The sequence below is a fragment of the Heliconius melpomene genome, unplaced genomic scaffold (genome assembly GCF_056956725.1).
Source record: "Heliconius melpomene rosina isolate 202511_hmr_F unplaced genomic scaffold, ASM5695672v1 ptg000026l, whole genome shotgun sequence".
Lineage (NCBI taxonomy): Eukaryota > Metazoa > Arthropoda > Insecta > Lepidoptera > Nymphalidae > Heliconius > Heliconius melpomene.
Window position 1 is genome coordinate 1 of NW_028181862.1, and position 7500 is coordinate 7500.

Here is a 7500-nt window from a genome sequence, read left to right on the forward strand (position 1 = left end):
ACCTAACCTAACCTAACCTAACCTAACCTAACCTAACCTAACCTAACCTAACCTAACCTAACCTAACCTAACCTAACCTAACCTAACCTAACCTAACCTAACCTAACCTAACCTAACCTAACCTAACCTAACCTAACCTAACCTAACCTAACCTAACCTAACCTAACCTAACCTAACCTAACCAACCTAACCTAACCTAACCTAACCTAACCTAACCTAACCTAACCTAACCTAACCTAACCTAACCTAACCTAACCTAACCTAACCTAACCTAACCTAACCTAACCTAACCTAACCTAACCTAACCTAACCTAACCTAACCTAACCTAACCTAACCTAACCTAACCTAACCTAACCTAACCTAACCTAACCTAACCTAACCTAACCTAACCTAACCTAACCTAACCTAACCTAACCTAACCTAACCTAACCTAACCTAACCTAACCTAACCTAACCTAACCTAACCTAACCTAACCTAACCTAACCTAACCTAACCTAACCTAACCTAACCTAACCTAACCTAACCTAACCTAACCTAACCTAACCTAACCTAACCTAACCTAACCTAACCTAACCTAACCTAACCTAACCTAACCTAACCTAACCTAACCTAACCTAACCTAACCTAACCTAACCTAACCTAACCTAACCTAACCTAACCTAACCTAACCTAACCTAACCTAACCTAACCTAACCTAACCTAACCTAACCTAACCTAACCTAACCTAACCTAACCTAACCTAACCTAACCTAACCTAACCTAACCTAACCTAACCTAACCTAACCTAACCTAACCTAACCTAACCTAACCTAACCTAACCTAACCTAACCTAACCTAACCTAACCTAACCTAACCTAACCTAACCTAACCTAACCTAACCTAACCTAACCTAACCTAACCTAACCTAACCTAACCTAACCTAACCTAACCTAACCTAACCTAACCTAACCTAACCTAACCTAACCTAACCTAACCTAACCTAACCTAACCTAACCTAACCTAACCTAACCTAACCTAACCTAACCTAACCTAACCTAACCTAACCTAACCTAACCTAACCTAACCTAACCTAACCTAACCTAACCTAACCTAACCTAACCTAACCTAACCTAACCTAACCTAACCTAACCTAACCTAACCTAACCTAACCTAACCTAACCTAACCTAACCTAACCTAACCTAACCTAACCTAACCTAACCTAACCTAACCTAACCTAACCTAACCTAACCTAACCTAACCTAACCTAACCTAACCTAACCTAACCTAACCTAACCTAACCTAACCTAACCTAACCTAACCTAACCTAACCTAACCTAACCTAACCTAACCTAACCTAACCTAACCTAACCTAACCTAACCTAACCTAACCTAACCTAACCTAACCTAACCTAACCTAACCTAACCTAACCTAACCTAACCTAACCTAACCTAACCTAACCTAACCTAACCTAACCTAACCTAACCTAACCTAACCTAACCTAACCTAACCTAACCTAACCTAACCTAACCTAACCTAACCTAACCTAACCTAACCTAACCTAACCTAACCTAACCTAACCTAACCTAACCTAACCTAACCTAACCTAACCTAACCTAACCTAACCTAACCTAACCTAACCTAACCTAACCTAACCTAACCTAACCTAACCTAACCTAACCTAACCTAACCTAACCTAACCTAACCTAACCTAACCTAACCTAACCTAACCTAACCTAACCTAACCTAACCTAACCTAACCTAACCTAACCTAACCTAACCTAACCTAACCTAACCTAACCTAACCTAACCTAACCTAACCTAACCTAACCTAACCTAACCTAACCTAACCTAACCTAACCTAACCTAACCTAACCTAACCTAACCTAACCTAACCTAACCTAACCTAACCTAACCTAACCTAACCTAACCTAACCTAACCTAACCTAACCTAACCTAACCTAACCTAACCTAACCTAACCTAACCTAACCTAACCTAACCTAACCTAACCTAACCTAACCTAACCTAACCTAACCTAACCTAACCTAACCTAACCTAACCTAACCTAACCTAACCTAACCTAACCTAACCTAACCTAACCTAACCTAACCTAACCTAACCTAACCTAACCTAACCTAACCTAACCTAACCTAACCTAACCTAACCTAACCTAACCTAACCTAACCTAACCTAACCTAACCTAACCTAACCTAACCTAACCTAACCTAACCTAACCTAACCTAACCTAACCTAACCTAACCTAACCTAACCTAACCTAACCTAACCTAACCTAACCTAACCTAACCTAACCTAACCTAACCTAACCTAACCTAACCTAACCTAACCTAACCTAACCTAACCTAACCTAACCTAACCTAACCTAACCTAACCTAACCTAACCTAACCTAACCTAACCTAACCTAACCTAACCTAACCTAACCTAACCTAACCTAACCTAACCTAACCTAACCTAACCTAACCTAACCTAACCTAACCTAACCTAACCTAACCTAACCTAACCTAACCTAACCTAACCTAACCTAACCTAACCTAACCTAACCTAACCTAACCTAACCTAACCTAACCTAACCTAACCTAACCTAACCTAACCTAACCTAACCTAACCTAACCTAACCTAACCTAACCTAACCTAACCTAACCTAACCTAACCTAACCTAACCTAACCTAACCTAACCTAACCTAACCTAACCTAACCTAACCTAACCTAACCTAACCTAACCTAACCTAACCTAACCTAACCTAACCTAACCTAACCTAACCTAACCTAACCTAACCTAACCTAACCTAACCTAACCTAACCTAACCTAACCTAACCTAACCTAACCTAACCAACCTAACCTAACCTAACCTAACCTAACCTAACCTAACCTAACCTAACCTAACCTAACCTAACCTAACCTAACCTAACCTAACCTAACCTAACCTAACCTAACCTAACCTAACCTAACCTAACCTAACCTAACCTAACCTAACCTAACCTAACCTAACCTAACCTAACCACCTAACCTAACCTAACCTAACCTAACCTAACCTAACCTAACCTAACCTAACCTAACCTAACCTAACCTAACCTAACCTAACCTAACCTAACCTAACCTAACCTAACCTAACCTAACCTAACCTAACCTAACCTAACCTAACCTAACCTAACCTAACCTAACCTAACCTAACCTAACCTAACCTAACCTAACCTAACCTAACCTAACCTAACCTAACCTAACCTAACCTAACCTAACCTAACCTAACCTAACCTAACCTAACCTAACCTAACCTAACCTAACCTAACCTAACCTAACCTAACCTAACCTAACCTAACCTAACCTAACCTAACCTAACCTAACCTAACCTAACCTAACCTAACCTAACCTAACCTAACCTAACCTAACCTAACCTAACCTAACCTAACCTAACCTAACCTAACCTAACCTAACCTAACCTAACCTAACCTAACCTAACCTAACCTAACCTAACCTAACCTAACCTAACCTAACCTAACCTAACCTAACCTAACCTAACCTAACCTAACCTAACCTAACCTAACCTAACCTAACCTAACCTAACCTAACCTAACCTAACCTAACCTAACCTAACCTAACCTAACCTAACCTAACCTAACCTAACCTAACCTAACCTAACCTAACCTAACCTAACCTAACCTAACCTAACCTAACCTAACCTAACCTAACCTAACCTAACCTAACCTAACCTAACCTAACCTAACCTAACCTAACCTAACCTAACCTAACCTAACCTAACCTAACCTAACCTAACCTAACCTAACCTAACCTAACCTAACCTAACCTAACCTAACCTAACCTAACCTAACCTAACCTAACCTAACCTAACCTAACCTAACCTAACCTAACCTAACCTAACCTAACCTAACCTAACCTAACCTAACCTAACCTAACCTAACCTAACCTAACCTAACCTAACCTAACCTAACCTAACCTAACCTAACCTAACCTAACCTAACCTAACCTAACCTAACCTAACCTAACCTAACCTAACCTAACCTAACCTAACCTAACCTAACCTAACCTAACCTAACCTAACCTAACCTAACCTAACCTAACCTAACCTAACCTAACCTAACCTAACCTAACCTAACCTAACCTAACCTAACCTAACCTAACCTAACCTAACCTAACCTAACCTAACCTAACCTAACCTAACCTAACCTAACCTAACCTAACCTAACCTAACCTAACCTAACCTAACCTAACCTAACCTAACCTAACCTAACCTAACCTAACCTAACCTAACCTAACCTAACCTAACCTAACCTAACCTAACCTAACCTAACCTAACCTAACCTAACCTAACCTAACCTAACCTAACCTAACCTAACCTAACCTAACCTAACCTAACCTAACCTAACCTAACCTAACCTAACCTAACCTAACCTAACCTAACCTAACCTAACCTAACCTAACCTAACCTAACCTAACCTAACCTAACCTAACCTAACCTAACCTAACCTAACCTAACCTAACCTAACCTAACCTAACCTAACCTAACCTAACCTAACCTAACCTAACCTAACCTAACCTAACCTAACCTAACCTAACCTAACCTAACCTAACCCAGTCCCGGTTGAGCCCTCGTAGCGATCAGACACGAACGCGGCTCCCTAGACTACCAAAACAAGATTTTTCGGACGAAAAAATTCATAACTCGGGATATACTAGTGCGATTAAAGTGAAAGTGACACTGAAAGTTGCGCGGAAGTGTACCCTATCCGACGGTGCCAAAAAAGTTATTTTTGGACAAGTGCGAGTGACCAAAATCATTAAAAAACTATTAAAATCTTGTGAAAAAAGACACTTTTTAGTTTTAAAAATTAAATTAAAAATACTAATAGTGAACTCAGTGACATGTCCGACCACATAGGGATGGGCTGGGAAGTATCCCTGTAAACTAAGTGTTTTTTGTGAAAATCCGAGTGCAGGAACTAAAGTTAGCGGGGTTTTTCCCACAAAAACGCTTAAAAAACACGTGGTTTTAAACAAAAGTGCGTGCGGCGCCGTTTTTTAAGCGGTACCCCCCCTTTTTTATTACTCCCCCCTGTGTGCCTGGTGACCCCCCAAGTCCCCACAAAATTTGGGATTTTTTCCCCCGCGCACCCCGGAGATACTGGAGTTTTTCTAAAAACCACGTGGAGACTAACTTCGAAACGGAGAGTCGGAGAGTGACAGCAAGGGTGTCTTTCGACGCGTACGGACTTTCTCTTGACACCCCCGAAAGAAGATCGAAGATCCGAGAACCACAGAGCAAGTTATATAGATATTACTAAATTAAATTTCTAAATTTTACTATTCCAAATTTTGTACATCACTTTTCAAAAAAATTTCAGCGATAACCCCCATTTATTTTTGTATACCTACATAGCAGCACTTCCAAAGAATATACCCTGAAATTTTCAGATTTTTCTAAGTAGTAGTTTTTGAGTTATTAAAAAAGTAACAACTTTGGTCGAAGCGCCAGTTTTTGTTCTATTTATAGAACAAGGTCACAAAAGTGTATCTTCGTTTATAACTTGACTTCCAAAAACCGGATCAACGTGATTTTTGGTGGGAATCATTTTTTAGTGGAGACCTACAAATTGAAAAAAGTTTCATAAAAATCGGTCCATAAATAAAAAAGTTTTTTTTCGGAATCCACTTACGTAAACAATAAATTTAAATAAAAGCATAATAACAAACTGTGTCCTGTACACAGAGTATTGAGATAGCTAAGATACATAATTTTATTTTATATTTTAATATATTTGTAAATTTTTTTTATTAGTCATAATTTTAGTTTTAATTACACTAGGTATCTAGACATTAAGTATAGTGTAGGAGACGGCCGTGGCTTTTTACACCACGGCATTTATTAATTTTAAGACTAGATATTGAATATCTAAAAATTTTTTAAGTACTGTTTTTGACAATATTGGACAAAGTATACATATATATACATATACTATACACTTTTACAATATACAAACAAAGACACACAAACTGACTGGTTTGGTTGGGTTGGGTTTCAATATCAAATAAATAAATATACTTATAAAATTTCAATTCTAACAAATAAAAGGGATAGTCTGCGGCTCCCTACACCTCAGACTATTTAGACCAGGAACCAGTGGTGGAAATTAAAACTTTTTGGTTTTATTATTTTAATTATTCTCTTCGTCAAAAATATACATATAAATACTTACCAGACTACTTAGACCAGGAACCAGTGGTGGAAATTAAAACTTTTTGGTTTTCTTTATTTTTCTTTATTTTCTTTGTCAACAATATACATATAAATACTTACCAGACATGTCGACGAAGAACAGCTCCAAGTTGACCGGCTCATCAGGACCTGCAAAAAAAGGAGAGATGTTAGAAACAGAAGGAAGGAAGAGGATTGTTCCCAAGGCGGCCCCACCCAGGGAGGTACAACAGGCTCACACCTCAGAGGAGGAACCTGAGAACCTCAGAGTGGTGGCGAACCGTCTTTTCCAGGACGCCAAGCTGCACCTGGAACAGTCAGGAAACATTAAAACCATAATAAAAGAGACAGTGATAGAAAATTTGGGGAGGATGTACGAGATTATTCTCAAACTGAGCGAGGACAGGCTCCAGCTCAGCAACAGACTCCTCCAAATAAAAGCAAGGACAGAAGAAGGGGTAAATAGTAAAGAGGTCATGCAGGAGATTATGGAACAGAAAGCCATGGTCAAAGAGACCATGGAGGAAGTCAAGAACATGAGGAAGGAGATGGGAAAGATAGGAGAGGAAGCAAGGGAACACCGGGAAAGGGAAGGGCCTACCTATGCAGAGAAAGCCGCCATGAAATGTACCCCTATGCCGACCAGGGGTCCAGCCGACCTCCCGATCCACTCTATCGTGGTGTCGTCGACAAACGCCAAGGACAGCAGTGAGGATGTGATAAGCAAGATCCGCACTGCTGTCGAGGCCAAGTCGACAGGCATCAGGGTGGACCGGGTCAGGAAAGCCAAGGACCAGAAGGTCGTCATAGGGTGTACAAACAGGGAGGACCTGGAAAAGGTGAAAGGAAGGTTGAATGCAGGCCAGCCGGATCTAACAGTAGAGGAAAAGAAAAATAAGGACCCTCTGGTTATAATAAAGAACGTCTTGAGTTATAACTCGGACGACGACATTTTGCACGCAATTAAAACACAAAATTCCCACTTGATAGGCCACATTGCAAAAGAGGAGTGCAGAATGAAAATAAAATACCGAAGAAGAGCAAGAAACCAACTTGAGTGCCACGTGGTACTGCAGGTGTCACCGGTAATCTGGAAGGCGCTGACGGATGCTGGGAGGGTCCATATCGATCTCCAAAGGGTGGTCGTAAAGGACCAGACTCCCCTCATCCAGTGCTCCAGATGCCTGGGTTTCGGTCACGGCCGTAAGCTGTGTACCGAGACCATTGACATCTGCAGCCACTGCACAGGACCTCACTTGAGGGCAAACTGCCCAATCAGGTTGGCAGGGGG